Below are 16,354 nucleotides of genomic sequence, written 5' to 3'. Positions count from 1 at the left end.
TCCCCCCGGAAAACACCTAGACAAAGCATCCGCCTTGGTGTTTTTAGCCCCGGGACGGTACGTCACAAGAAAATTGAAACGAGTAAAAAACAATGCCCAGCGAGCCTGCCTAGGAGACAGACGCTTGGCCGACTCCAGGTAGAGCAGATTCTTATGGTCGGTGATAACTGTGACCTGGTGAGCCGCCCCCTCCAAGAAGTGTCGCCATTCCTCAAAAGCCAGTTTGATGGCCAACAACTCCCTGTTGCCGATATCATAATTCCGTTCGGCCGGCGACAGCTTCTTGGAGAAGTAGGCGCATGGATGCATCTCGCTCAAGGACGAGCCTTGAGACAGTACTGCCCCCACTCCCACCTCCGACGCATCAACCTCTACCACAAAAGGTTTAGACACGTCTGGTTGCACCAGAATGGGGGCTGAAGCAAAACTATTCTTCAGACGCTCAAATGCACGTATAGCCACCTCAGGCCAGTTCGCCAGATCGGCACCCTTCTTTGTCATGTCTGTGAGCGGTTTGGTGACAGTCGAAAAGTGTTTTATAAATTTCCTATAATAATTCGCAAACCCAAGGAACCGCTGGAGTGCTTTCAGACTCTCCGGCCTCTCCCATTGCAACACCGCTTGCACCTTAGCGGTGTCCATTTTAAAACTGGCTGCGGACACAATATATCCCAAAAAGGGCAACTCCTGGACAAAAAATAAACATTTTTCCAGCTTAGCATAGAGCTGGTTCTCCCGGAGCAACTGTAACACCTGCCTAACATGCTCCAAATGAGTGTCCCGATCGCTAGAATAAATGAGGATATCATCCAGGTATACAATCACAAATCTCCCCAGGACATGAGCAAATACATCATTAATAAAATGTTGGAAAACGGCAGGCGCGGTGGTCAACCCAAACGGCATAACCAGACTCTCAAAATGACCCTCAGGAGTGTTAAACGCCGTCTTCCACTCATCCCCCTGACGGACCCTTATGAGGTTATACGCCCCCCTGAGGTCCAGCTTGGAAAACCATTTCGCCCCCGCTACCTGGTTGAACAAATCCGGGATCAACGGCATTGGGTAGGGATCACGGATAGTAATCTGGTTTAACTCTCGGAAATCCAGACACGGGCGTAACCCCCCATCTTTCTTCTTAATGAAGAAAAACCCCGCGGCTACAGGCGAGGACGAAGGCCGGATGTGACCTTTGCTCAGACTCTCCGCGATGTAGTCTTTCAGAGCTTGTCTCTCAGGACCAGAAATATTAAACATCCTGGCCTTAGGTAATTTGGCCCCGGGTTTTAACCTAATAGCACAGTCATAGGCTCTATGTGGAGGCAGTTCTGAGCAACCCTTCTCAGAGAAAACATCCGCGAAATCCTGCAAAGCCTCCGGCAGGCTGGGCGTCACGGCGGACACACATGTGGCCAAGCAATTGTCTTGGCAGAAACCACTCCATTGTACTATGTCCTGAGTTTTCCAATCAATTACCGGGTTGTGCCTGGACAGCCATGGAAAACCCAGGACCATTTGAGCTGGGAGATTACGGAGGACCCTACATGTAACCGACTCAGAATGTAGGACCCCAATGTGGAGTTTCACCTCTGCCACAAACTCAGTAATCTCCCCTTGAGGGAGGGGAACAGCATTAATGGTCACCACCTGTATGGGGTGAGGAAGTTTTTCGATCTTAAACCCGGCGGTGTGTGCAAACTCCTCATCTATGAGATTGGTGGCGGAACCGCTATCCACAAACACTGATATAGGTAGCTCTCTGCCGGCAATAATAACCTTGGCAGGGAGCATACATTGAGATACCATCATGGAGGATATGCATACGCTCAGTTGGGTCTCCTCCATACCCTCTGAGCTTAACAGTTTTCCGCCGGTGTGACCCTCTTAGGTAGTACCGGGCAAACGTTAACATAATGACCTCCTTTACCACAGTAGAAACATGCTCCGGGCTTCTGGAATCCCGGAGAGCGAGGCTGAACCTGTGCCACGCCAGCAATCTGCATAGGTTCAGGGGACTCATCTACTTCAACCACACCTGCACCTCTGTTTTCCCCCAGAGGTAGCGTCTCCTGTGCCCCCTGACGAAAACGGCGATCAATACGTATCACCAAACTCATGGCAGACTCCAATGATGCCGGAGTCTCATACATCAGGAGGGCTTGTTTCACCCTCCCTGATACCCCATGAAAAAACTGGCTCCGCAGTGCTGGGTCATTCCACTGTGTGTCTACAGCCCAGCGGCGAAATTCCGAACAATAGTCTTCTGCCAAGCGCTCCCCCTGGCGGAGGGTGCGGATTTTAGATTCCGCTAGAGCCAGTCGGTCAGGGTCATCGTAAATGAGCCCGAGGGCAGAAAAAACATTATCGACCGAATGAAATGTAGCAGAGTCAGCTGGTAAGAAAAATGCCCATGCTTGGGGGTCACCACTCAGTAATGACAACACCAGCCCTACTCGCTGGGCCTCATTACCTGAGGATATTGGCCGCATGCGGAAGTATAATTTGCAGGCCTCCCGAAATACGACAAATTTGCTGCGATCGCCTGAAAATCGTTCTGGCAGCGGAAACTTCGGCTCTGCACCGATACCTGCAGATGCCGTTTGCACCTTTGCTACTACCAGGCCCTGCTGCTGAACTGCCCCTTTCAACTCGGAGACCTGTATGGACAGCGCCGCCAACTGGCGGGTTATGGAATCTAATGGATCCATGGACTCCTGAAAAAATATGGGCCGATTATAATGTCACGGGGGCTTAGTTCAACTAAGGCTGAAATACCCGGGGCCCCTGTGGTGTCCCTTTTACTAGGGGAAACCCTGTCTGACCCTCAACCCAGGGTTTTTGCTGAAGGTGCAAATGCCTGAGCCTCCGACCTTTCCTTATCTCCTGCTCAGCCCTGCACTTAACCCTCCACCCTCCACCCAGTGAGGAGTCACACCACCAAAGCTCCCACACAAATAATGACAGACAGGGAGAACTTAAACTGCACTGCGCCGCACACACACAGGAATAAACAGTAATGTGAACAGGGCACAACTAAACACAAATATGGGAAGAAGAAAGGATAACGACGGATCATACAACACCAGATATGAATCTCTCTCTCTTGAACACCTCCACTCCAGACCGGAACCACTTGGTATGAAACACAAGCTATAATCGGCGACGCCCATATGCCAGTATGACTATTTAAAGACCGTGGGCGTGACTAACCTTCCAACCTGGTCTCCAGCAGGATTAACCCCCGAGAGCCTGAAGATCAAACCGGCGCCACTGAGGTTATAGTGGCTGGAGGTGGAACTACCTCTGCCTGCCGGACGCTGTGGTGTGAACAGCGTCCGACATGACACTAGGGTTAGGGCTAGGGTTAGGGTTTGGGCTAGGGTTAGGGCTAGGGCTAGGGTTAGGGCTCGGGTTAGGGCTAGGGTTAGAATTAGGGTTAGGGAAATCTAGGATTAGGGTTAGAATTAGGATTAGGGTTGGGATTAGGGTTGGAATTAGGGTTACGGGTGTGTTAGGGTTGGAGCAAGAATTAAGGGGTTTCCACTATTTACCAACTTTGGGGGTCTAAAAATTGGGGTCTAAAAAATCACTTTTGTGGAAATAAAAAAGACTTTTTATTTTCACGGCTCTGCGTTTACAAACTTCTGTGAAGCGCTTGGGGGTTCAAAGTGCTCACCACACATCTAGATAAGTTCCTTAGGGGTCTAATTTCCAAAATGGTGTCACTTGTGGGGGTTTCCACTGTTTAGGCCCATCAGGGGCTCTGCAAATGCAACATGATGCCCGCAGACCATTCCATCAAAGTCTGCATTCCAAAATGGCACTCCTTCCCTTCCGAGCTCTCCCATGCGCCCAAACAGTGGTTCCCCCCACATATGAGGTATCGGCGTACTCAGGACAAATTGCACAACAACTGTGGGGGTATGATTTCTCCTGTTACCCTTATAAAAATAAAAATTTTGGGGCAAAAATATCATTTTTGTGGAAAAAAATGGATTTTTTATTTTCACGGCTCTACGTTATAAACTTCTGTGAAGCACTTGAAGGTTCAAAGTGCTCACCACACATCTAGATAAGCTCCTTAATGGGTCTAGTTTCCAAAATGGGGTCACTTGTTGGGGGTTTCCACTGTTTAGGCCCATCAGGGCTCTGCAAAAGCAACATGATGCCCGCAGACCATTCCATTAAATTATGCATTCCAAAATGGCACTCCTTCCCTTCCAAGCTCTCCCATGCACCCAAACAGTGGTTCCCCCCACATATGGGGTATCATCGTACTCAGAACAAATCGCACAATAACTGAGGGGGTATGATTTCTCCTGTTACCCTTGTAAAAATAAAAATTTGGGGGCAAAAAGATCATTTTTGTGGAAAAAATGGATTTCTTATTTTCACGGCTCTACATTATAAACTTCTGTGAAGCACTTGAAGGTTGAAAGTGCTCACCACACATCTAGATAAGTTCCTTAATGGGTCTAGTTTCCAAAATGGGGTCACTTGTTGGAGGTTTCCACTGTTTAGGCACATTAAGGGCTCTCCGAACGCAACATGGCATCCGATCTCAATTCCAGTCAATTCTGCGTTGAAAAAGTCAAACGGCGCTCCATCCCTTGCGAGCTCTGCCGTGTGCTGAAAAAGTGGTTTACCCCCACATATGGGGTATCAGCGTATTCAGGAGAAATTGTACAACAAATTTTGTGGTTGATTTTCTCTTTTAACCCTTGTGAAAATAAAAAAAATTGGTTCTGAAGTAAATTTTTTGCAAAAAAAAGTTAAATGTTAATTTTTTCCTTCCATAGTTCATGTGAAGCACTTAAAGGGTTAATAAACTTCTTGAATGTGGTTTTGAGCACCTTGAGGGGTCTAGTTTTTAGAATGGTGCCACTTTTGGGTATTTTCTGTCATGTACACCCCTCAAAATGACTTTAAATATGATGTGGTCCCTAAAAAAAATGGTTTTGTAAATTTTGTTGTAAAAATGTGAAACCGCTGGTCAACTTTTAACCCTTATAACTTCCTAACAAAAAAAAAATTTGGCTTCCAAAATTGTGCTGATGTAAAGTAGACATGTGGGAACTCTTATTTATTAAGAAATTTGTGTGACACATCTCTCTGATTTAAGGGCATAAAAATGTTAAGTTTTTAAATTTCAAAATTTTCAAAATTTTCGCCATATTTCTGTTTTTTTCATAAATAAACACAAGACTTATCAAAGAAATTTTATCACTAACATGAAGTACAATATGTCACGAAAAAACAATCTCAGAATCAGCGGGATCCATTAAAGCGTTCCAGAGTTATAACCTCATAAAGGGACAGTGGTCTGAATTGTAAAAATTGGCCTGGTCATTAAGCTGTAAACTGGCTTTGTCGCTAAGGAGTTAAGCAGATTCCATTGTTTCCTTGACTGCATCTTGTTTACGCACAATTAACTTATTGCATATGTTTTTTAATGCTCCAGGTGATACAAAATCAGGGGAATTAACAGGGGAGTTGATAAGTCATGCTGTGATTCTAAAAGTATTTGGTACACAAGTATTTTCTTTGCATTTAAATGACATTGTTATGAAATAGTAAAACATCTCCTAGTGTTTTATCTCCGGCTTTAACAATTTCGCAGACTTTTTTCAACTAAAGAGGGAAGTGGCAAGTAAAAAACCCCAAACCAATGTTCCTTTTTATATCATGCATAGAATAATAGGTAACATATCTTGTTTTACAGAATTGGTTTTAATGCAAATTACTTGCAGACATCAGACATATTTCTGTAGCAATATCAAACAGCTCCATAGAATTCCACCCTGTTTGGCTATAGGACTTCAGGAATGAACTGAGATATATTGTATTGCTAAGTAACTGCTTTCCCTTGTAATTAATTACTGTACTGAGTATGAACTGTCCTTGAGGGCTAGATGATGGCGATAATATGTCAGAGAAAACTTCAAATTTCTCTTTTTACAGAAAATTAACACTATAGTCAAGTAGAATAATATATTTATATGAGTTATTTATTAAATAATTTTTTAATTTATTAACATTTTAACTATCATTACTACGATTAGATTAGAAATAGATAATATTATTTTGGCACACAATCAATAGGCTTCTCTTACTAAACTAAAAAACTAAGCAATGCAAAGAGTGGTAGATCGACTTTCCCTTTAATTTATAAATTTTGCCTAGACTAACATTTTACATACCAGTCTTGAACATTGTGCTGGGGTACGTAAGATGCGCAAAATGCATAATGAGGCAATATCTCTTAATGAATTTGAACCATCTTTTAGCTGCTGTGTGCCACCTCAAGAAATGTGCGGAAGTCATAATTTACGCTACTTTCGTGGTCTAAATTATCATGAATTTGCCACACTCCGCTTAACCCTCCTAGTGAAGCTCTGCCTACTTTTTTAAAAGTGGGTGAACCCGATTGGGGTTGGCGTAAGAATTGTAAAAGTAGCAACATTTCAAACAGAAATGAGAGCAATCTTATTTCAAACAGAGCTACACTAGATGAACTGTTTGGTGAATTGTCTATGCAAATAGTGCAAAGTCACTGGAAAAATCTAAGGTTTCTAGGAAACTTTATATTTCCATGTTTCCTCTTTTGTTTCATCTAAATAGCTTGATCTCCAGGCTGATGCATTGTAGCAAACTAGTACAAGGATTTCCTCAGCAGATGCTGATGCTCCTCTTCCACCAAGCAAAGGAATGGGTCCCTGCAGATGTGTCAGGCAACAAGCTCTGATGACCACTTCCACTAAAAGTGTTACCATTTTAACCAAAAATTGCCTAATCCCTACAAAGGTTAAAAAAAAGTAATTTAGGGGTGACGCTTATCTGAGAATGCAATGTCAGTTTCATATAGGAATTACTCCCTATTTAAGATAAGATAATACTTTAATCGTCCCACCATGGGGAAATTCAGAGCATTACAGCAGCAAGGCAGGAACAAGTACAGATACAGATGCATAAAGGCATTACATTGACAGTAGGTAGGTACATATACGAAGAAAAAAAAAAAAAGAAAAAGAAATAACCAGACTATCACAACTTTGGATCTATCAGTTCACTGTTTGGGTCGTTCTCCTTTTTGGACAGTGCTGGTTATACAGCCTAACTGCAGCAGGAAGGAAGGACTTTCGATAGCGCTCCCTCTCACATTTAGGATGAAGTAACCGGTCACTGACAGTACTGCACATCTTTGTCACGGTCTCATGCATGGGATGGGAATCATTCTGCACCATGTAGCTCACCTTGGCCAGTATCCTCCTGTCGCCTACTTCCTGAACTGGATCAAGGGGGAATCCCAGGACAGAGCTGGCCCTTCTAATCAGTTTGTCCAGCCTATTCCTGTCCCTGGTTGATATGCCACTACCCCAGCACACCACACCAAAGAAGGTGACTGATGCCACAACAGAGTTGAAGAAGGATGCAAGGAGTGCTCCCCTAACTCCAAAGGCTCTCAGCCTTCTGAGCAAATAAAGCCTACTGTGGCCCTTCCTGTACACTGCATCCAAGTGATGGGCCCAGTCAAGCTTATTATTGAGGATCACACCAAGGTACTTATAGGTGTCGACTATCTCAATGTCATTTCCCTGAATGTTCACCACTACTGGTGGATTTGCAGACCATATACACATTGCCAGGGCCAAATAGAGAAATTCATCCCTGACATGCTATATTTTAAATGTCAGATCCATAGAATGTTGTGGAAACTAATATAGTTTAACTATAATAAGTGTCGTTTGGTATCAATTAAGGTGTTCAGAATTTTACAGATTCCCTTACAGAAACCAAGCCCAATTTTAGTTAAAGGGATATGTCTGGTGGTGTTGCCATCCATTAGGGGGGAAAACAGCATGGGACAAAATTGATGGTGGTTCTTGTGCAGCATTCATGTACTGAAGATGGTTCTGGTGATATATTCATGTAATGATGTTAATTCTGGTGATGAATTCACATAATTATTCTGGTTCTGGTTTCTGGTGATGTATTCATCACCAAAACCATCTTTATTAAATGAGTACATCACTAGAACCATCATCACTACATGAGGATGCCAGCAGACTGGCTACCACTGCATTGAACACTGGCGGCCACAGGCATAGACAATGATTACATTTTTCAAACTTTGCCACACTTCCTCCCAGCAAGGCATAAGGTAGCAATTTGGACTCTTTACATAGGAAAAACCCGGTGACAGACTCCCTTTAAAATGACTATCAGCACAGTTTTGCTCTGAATCTTCATTCTTAGAAAACAAAGTTATTCCATAAAAATAAGTGATTTAAAAAAATTAGCAAATTTCTCTCTATATTAATCATATTTAAATGAATGTCTAAATAAACATGAAACTTCTTTCACCAAAAGACAATCAAGTTTATTTTCACATCAGCTCTATCACAAATCTAAGTCGGCATTCTATTTTTAATGGTGATATTAAAGGACTTGACCATGCTTTTCTTAAAAGGACTCTGTCAGCGCAGAATGACTGTTCAAACCAAGTACAGGTGCTCGCCGCTTCAAGGTCTGGACAATCATTTTATCACAACTTACTACCTGCTTGGTTTCCATTGGTCTCCACTCTTCTCTGACTCTAGGAAGCCAGACTGAGGGAAAACAAGCAGCTGTGAAGTTGTATTTAAATAATTGGTTCCATTATGAGGCACCATGTGACGGGACTTGGTTTGACAGTCCCTTTAAATGTTGCCAATTGTGGAGTAAAAACAAAACAATGCATATTCATCCTGATTCGAGTAAATCAGAGATCAGCGGGGGACCCAATCAGGGGCTGGCAAATTCTGGCCTGGGGACGAGCGGACATCAGTGGCCCATGAGCGGCAACCTGTTCTTTTTCAAGTGGGTTATGCCTGAAAAGGAGCTGCAAAAATGCCACAAAAAATGAGCAAAATGCACCGGAATGTATAAACAACATAGCTGTGCACAAGTTCAGTGTTTTGTTATCTCTATGACCTGCTTCAGGGTTTGGAAACTGTTGATACAGTAGGATGAAAGAAGCAACATGTTTTTTCTATGCTGAAATCACTCTCCACTATTGTGTAAAATGAAGATAAAAGATGCTGGCAGCGGGGTCACCACAGAAAACTAAAGCAAAGCCATGAGTGAAACTGCTTCAGGAAAAAGAGCACCGGGGTTTTCCTAGAGTGTCTTTGCCTACAAAAACTTGGCTTACCTGATGTTGTGTGTACATACCCATAAGGAGGTTATCAGAAACACTTCCAATAATTCAAAAATATTCAGAATTGAGAGTCCTCAGTGGTTGATACCTTTTAATGGCTAACTGAAAAGATGGTAACACATTGCAAGCTTTCGAGACTACTCCGGTCTCTTCATCTGGCATAGATTAATACAAAATCTGAAGAGTCACATATTTATGCACAATACAGCACAGAAAAAATGTGATAGATGAGACAAGTGACGTGAAGCAGAATTATGATTATGGGAGAGGGAGAAACATAAATATTGGAACAGTTCATAGATAAGGAGTCCGTATGTTTTATTGTCCTCTGATTGGGGTCTCCTAATGTGTTGTGATGCCCCCACACGGTCTTAGGAGCAAATTCCTTAATTGATGTAAAAAGCCATAGTGTGGGGGCATCACAACACATTAAGAGACCCCAATCAGAGGACAATAAAACATACGGACTCCTTATCTATGAACTGTTCCAATATTTATGTTTCTCCCTCTCCCATAATCATATTTCTGCTTCACGTCACTTGTCTCATCTATCACATATTTTCTGTGCTGTATTGTGCATAAATATGTGACTCTTCAGATTTTGTATTAGTCTATGCCTGATGAAGAGACCTGAGTAGTCTCGAAAGCTTGCAATGTGTTACCATCTTTTCAGTTAGCCATTAAAAGGTATCAACCACTGAGGACTCTCAATTCTGAATATTTTTCTATCTACTGGCTAACACGGTTCAAAGATATACATCTTTCCTGTATCGATTATGGGAGAGGGAGAAACATAAATATTGGACTAGTTCATAGATAAGGAGTCCGGATGTTTTATTGTCCTCTGACTGGGGTCTCCTAATGTGTTGTGATGCCCCCACAAGGTCTTAGGAGCAAATTCCTTAATTGATGTAAAAAGACATAAATCCATGCGACACATTCATTCCAGCATTGAGAGTGTCAAAGGTCGTCATAAATTTATACTCACAGACTCTTCTCTCTCTCTGAGATGTGAAGTTACCTTTCAATACCAGTAGTTTTATATCCCTGGTGTTGTGGTCCATCATACAAAAATGTTTTGCCACAGGTAGATCCATTCTTTTTTCTCTTATTGTGTGACGATGAACATTCATCCGTGTTCTAAGCTTTTGCCCTGTCTCCCCCACATACAGACCCCCAGTTGGACATTTAGTACAAATAATTAAGTACACCACATTAGATGTACTGCAGCTGAAAGTACCTGGGATCTTGTAGTCCTGATGGGAATTGGGGATCTTTATCTTATCCGTGGTCATTATAGATGGACAGGTTTTACATTTTTTCTGGATGCAAGGAAAGGTTCCTCCAGCTGTTTGAGAGGACAGGGAGCTTCTGACAATGATGCTTCTTAGATTTGGGGGCTGCCTAAAGCACAGTAGTGGGGGGTATGGAAAAATGGATTGCAATCGGGCATCTTTTTGTAGTAAAGGTTGTAAGTTCCGTGCAGCTCCCCTTAGCACTTCCAGATTTGGGTTGTAGGTGACTACTAGAGGCACCCAGTTATTTTCTTCTTTAGCTTTGTAATGTAGCAGGTGATTCCTTGACATTCTGGTGGCTCTTCTAATTTGGTTTTCAATTGTTCTTGGATGGTAGCCCTGATTCAAGAAGGTCTTTTGAGGTGACCAAGGTGTTTGTCTCTATCCATGGGGTTGGAACATATACGATTGTATCTGATGGCTTGGCTATAGATAATAGAGTTCTTTATGTGATTTGGATGGAAACTGTTATGAATGGGAAACCGAGGAGGAAAAACAAGACAGCAAGCTAAGTCACAGAAAACCAGAGAAGTTGGTAACTATGCAGATTGCAGATCCCTGATCTTAACCGCACAACTAGCAGCAGTCGTGGAGCATTCCTACGTTGGTCCTAGACGCCTCGTCACAACCAGAGAGCTACATAAGCCTAAAGCAGGAAAAGAGGAAAACTAACTGCCCCAGAGCAGACCCCAAAAGAAAGACAGCCCCCCACATGTATTGACAGTGAGAAAAGATGAAGAAACAAACAAAGGCAGGAAAATAGGCTGAGCAAACGATGGGGCCCGGCTAACTAAAAAGGACAGAAAAGGAAAGACACTGCAATCTGCCAAAAACAACCTACAAAAATATTGTACAACACTTCTGATAGCAAAATTAACCCTGAAGTCACTAGACTTCTAAACCTATATCAGCACTCTGAAATATTCTGAGACAGAGCAAAAAAGAGGCCAATCTAATAAGGGACAAAAAGCAGATTGGCAAATACTGATTAATAGGAGTGGAATTTCAGCATAGCCCCAGCAGGGGCAGGCTGATTACACAACAAACTGAATTGACCAACAAGAGCAAGTGTGAACATTAGCAAAAAACAAACTTAAGAAGACTGGAAGAGAGCTGAAGTCCAGGACCTGAGAAGCAGACTGAATTACCAGCACCCGGATATCGTGTCGGTTGTCTTATATCCAGTCTGATACTCCAGAGATCCAATCGTTATCTTCCTCATCAGGTGGCAGATCACTACTACTTAAACCAACTGCACTATCTCCTGTCACCACCAGAGGGAGAACGGAAGGGGAACTCTCAACTGGTGGAGCAGAAAATGAGTTCATGACAGTACCCCCCCTTGAGGAGTCACCGAACCCTCATCCATGCCACCAGGCCGATCAGGATGGGCCAGGTGAAAAGCACGAACCAATTTATTGGCATGAATATCAGAGGCAAAGACCCAAGAATTATCCTCCTGGCCATAACCCTTCCATTTGACCAAATACTGGAGTCTCCGTCTAACCAAACGAGAATCCAATATTTTCTCTACCTCATATTCCACATTGCCTTTAACCAATACAGGATCAGGAGGTGCCGCCACAGGAACTACTGGCTCAACAAACCTCTTCAACAGTGACTTGTGAAATACGTTATGGATTTTGAACGTAACTGGAAGAGCCAATCGAAAAGAAACAGGATTAAGAATCTCCAAAATCTTATAAGGTCCAATAAATCTTGGCTTAAATTTTGGAGATGCAACCTTCATAGGAATATTCTTAGACGACAGCCAAACCATATCACCCACTTTAAACCGGAGACCAATGGTCATACGCCAGTTGGAAAAACGCTGGGCCTTTTCCTGAGAGAGTGACAACTTATCCACCACTTGGTCCCATATCTGCTGCATTCTCACAACCACAGTGTCCACACCTGGGCAGAACGAAGATTCCACTTGCCCTGAAGAGAATTGAGGATGAAACCCAAAATTACAGAAAAAGAGTGACATCAGAGTGGCAGAACTAGCTCTATTGTTCAGCGCAAATTCGGCCAAGGGCAAAGATGAGACCCAATCATCTTGATCAGCAGATATAAAACATCTTAAATAAGACTCCAGGGTCTGGTTTGATCTCTCAGTCTGCCCTTTGGTCAGGGGATGAAACGCGGAGGAGAAGGATAACTGAATTCCCAGATTGGAACAAAAGGCTTTCCAGAATCTGGAAACAAACTGGACCCCTCTATCGGACACAATGTTCTCAGGAATCCCATGTAACCGAACCACCTGTTGTAAAAACAAGGGCACCAACTCAGCGGAAGATGGCAACTTTGGGAGTGGTACAAGATGGACCATCTTCGAAAATCTATCACAAATCACCCAGATAACAGACATTCTATGAGAGACAGGAAGATCAGAAATAAAATCCATTGAGATAAGGGTCCATGGCCTCTTGGGCACCGGCAGGGTCATCAGCAACCCTCTAGAACGAGAACAGGGTTTAGACCAAGAACAAGTCCCACAGGACTGTACAAAATTCCTGACATCACGAGATAAGGCAGGCCACCAAAACGACCGACTCACCAAATCTCTGGTACCAAAAATACCCAGATGACCAGCCAATGTGGAGCAATGGACTTCAGATATCACTTTCTTTCTCCACTGGTCAGGAACATACTATCTTCCCATAGGGCAACGCTCAGGTTTATCCTCCTGAAATTCCTCCAGGGCGCATCTCAAATCGGGCAAAATGGCAGAAAGAACTACCCCCTCACCTAGGATAGTAGTAGGCTCGGTCACATTAAGAGAATCAGCAAAGAAACTCCTAGAAAGGGCGTCTGACTTAACATTCTTAGTGCCCGGAAGAAAAGAGACCACAAAATTAAAACACGTGAAAAACAAGGCCCATCTAGCCTGTCTAGGATTCAAGCGTTTGGCCGACTCCAGATAAATCAGATTCTTGAGATCTGTGAGGACCACAAATTGATGTCTAGCTCCCTCCAACCAATGTCTCCACTCCTCAAATGCCCATTTCATGGCCAACAATTCCCGATTCCCCATGTCATAGTTGCGTTCAGATGGGGAGAACTTTCGAGAAAAGAAGGCACAGGGATTTATCTTAGAAGTCACAGGGTCACAGCTCCTGCACCAATCTCAGAAGCGTCCACCTCCACTTGAAATGGAAGTGAGACATCAGATTGCCGTAAAACTGGAGCTGAAGTAAATCTCTGCTTAAGCTCCTGAAATGTTGAGACAGCCTCAGGAGACCAATTCAGCACATCAGCGCCCTTCTTGGTCAGATCAGTCAGTGGTTTGACAATACTAGAAAAATTACCTATAAATTTACGATAGAAATTAGAAAAACCCAAAAACTTCAGGAGAGCCTTCAAAGAAGTAGGCTGAACCCAATCATAAATGGCCTGTACCTTGGCAGGGTCCATTTCAATAGTCGATGGAGACAAGATAAATCCCAAAAATGAAATCCTCTGAACACCAAAGAGGCACTTCGATCCCTTAACAAACAGGGAATTCTCCCTCAAAATCCGGAACACAGTCCGGACATGTTCCACATGGGAATCCCAATCACTAGAAAAGATCAAAATATCATCCAGATAGATGATCAAAAACTTATCCACAAAGTCTCGGAAAATATCATTCATAAAGGATTGGAAGACAGAAGGGGCATTAGAGAGCCCAAAAGGCATCACCAAGTACTCAAAATATCCCTCCGGAGTATTAAACGCCGTCTTCCATTCATCTCTGTGCTTGATGCGAATAAGATTATACGCCCCACTGAGGTCAAGCTTAGTAAATCAGCAGGCACTCTTAACTCTGGAGAATAAATCAGACATCAGAGGTAATGGGTACTGATATTTAACCGTTATCTTGTTAAGGGAACGATAATCAATACACGGTCTTAATGAACCATCTTTCTTGGCCGCAAAAAAAAAAACAGCGCCTAACGGTGACGAGGATGGTCTAATATGACCCTTCTCCAATGACTCCTTAATATAGGATCTCATAGCATCATGTTCGGGTACAGATAAGTTGAAAAGCCGACCCTTGGGAAATTTACACCCAGGCATCAACTCAATTGCACAGTCATAACTCCTATGAGGAGTCAAAGACGCAGACTTACTCTCACTAAAAACATCAGAGAAATCAGCCAGATAATCAGGAATATCATGAGACTGAGGAGAGGTGGAGAAAACAGGAGCGTCCCTAAGAACACACTGACAACCCCAACTCACCACAGACACAGATTTCCAATCCAAAACTGGGTTATGAATTTTATAAGTTTCACCACAGCATCAGCATCAGTCCCTGTGTTTTCCATGAAGAATTTGCAGGCATTTAATCCATCTTGGTGTGGGATATTGGAGTACAAAGATTCCATATCCATGGTGGCCAGGATGGTTCCTTCTGGTAGACCATCCTGGCCACCATGGATGTGGAATCTTTGTACTCTAATATCCCACACCAAGATGGATTAAATGCCTGCAAATTCTTCATGGAAAACACAGGGACTTATGCTGATGCTGTGGTGAAACTTATAAAATTCATCCTCACCCACAATTACTTTGAATTTGACAACAAGATCGATCTACAGGAGACTGGCACAGCTATGGGAAGTAAAATGGCTCCACAGTATGCAAATCTTTTCATGGCCAAGCTTGAAAGCGACTTTTTGTCCTCATGCCCCATCAGGCCCCTGGCCTACTACCGCTTCATTGATGATATTTTAATCATCTGGACGGAGTCTGAGCAACAGCTAAAGACGTTCCACGAACAGTTTAATCAATTTCATCCCACCATCAGTTTAACACTCAACTACTCCAGCACTGAGATTAACATTTTGGACACCATCATTAAGCTAAAAAACAATGAAATAGAGACATCCCTGTATCAGAAGCCAATCGACCGTCCAACATACCTTAAATGGGACAGTTTCCATCCAAAACACATAAAGAACTCTATTATCTATAGCCAAGCCATCAGATACAATCATATATGTTCCAACCCCATGGATAGAGACAAACACTTTGGTCACCTCAAAAAGACCTTTTTGAATCAGGGCTACCATCCAAGAACAAGTGAAAACCAAATTACAAGAGCCACCAGAATGTCAAGAAATCACCTGCCACATTACAAATCTAAAGAAGAAAATAACCGGGTGCCTCTAGTAGTCACCTACAACCCAAATCTGGAAATGCTAAGGGGAGCTGCACGGAAATTGCAACCTTTACTACAAAAAGAAGCCCGATTACAATCTACTTTTCCAAACCCCCACTACTGTGCTTTAGGCAGCCCCCAAATCTAAGAAGCATCATTGTCATAAGCTCCCTGTCCTTTCCAACAGCTGGAAGAACTTTTCCTTGCAACCAGAAAAAATGTAAAACTTGTCCATCTATAATGACCACGGACAAGATAAAGATCCCCAATTCCCATCAGGACTACAAGATCTCAGGTACTTTCAGCTGCATTACATCTAATTTGGTGTACTTAATTATTTGTACTAAATGTCCAACTGGGGGTCTGTATGTGGGGGAGACAGGGCAAAAGCTTAGAACAAGGATGAATGCTCATCGTCACACAATAAGAGAAAAAAGAATGGATCTACCTGTGGCAAAACATTTTTGTATGATGGACCACAACACCAAGGATATAAAATTACTGGTATTGAAAGGTAACTTCACATCTCAGAGAGAGAGAAGAGTCTGTGAGTATAAATTTATGACGACCTTTGACACTCTCAATGCTGCAATGAATGTGTCGCATGGATTTATGTCTTTTTACATCAATTAAGGAATTTGCTCCTAAGACCTTGTGGGGCATCACAACACATTAGGAGACACCAATCGGAGGACAATAAAACATCCGGAC

Source organism: Dendrobates tinctorius, unplaced genomic scaffold, assembly GCF_039654945.1.
Source record: "Dendrobates tinctorius isolate UK_male_01 unplaced genomic scaffold, ASM3965494v1 ptg000060l, whole genome shotgun sequence".
In the NCBI taxonomy this organism is placed as follows: Eukaryota; Metazoa; Chordata; class Amphibia; order Anura; family Dendrobatidae; genus Dendrobates; species Dendrobates tinctorius.
This window is presented reverse-complemented; position numbering follows the sequence as displayed.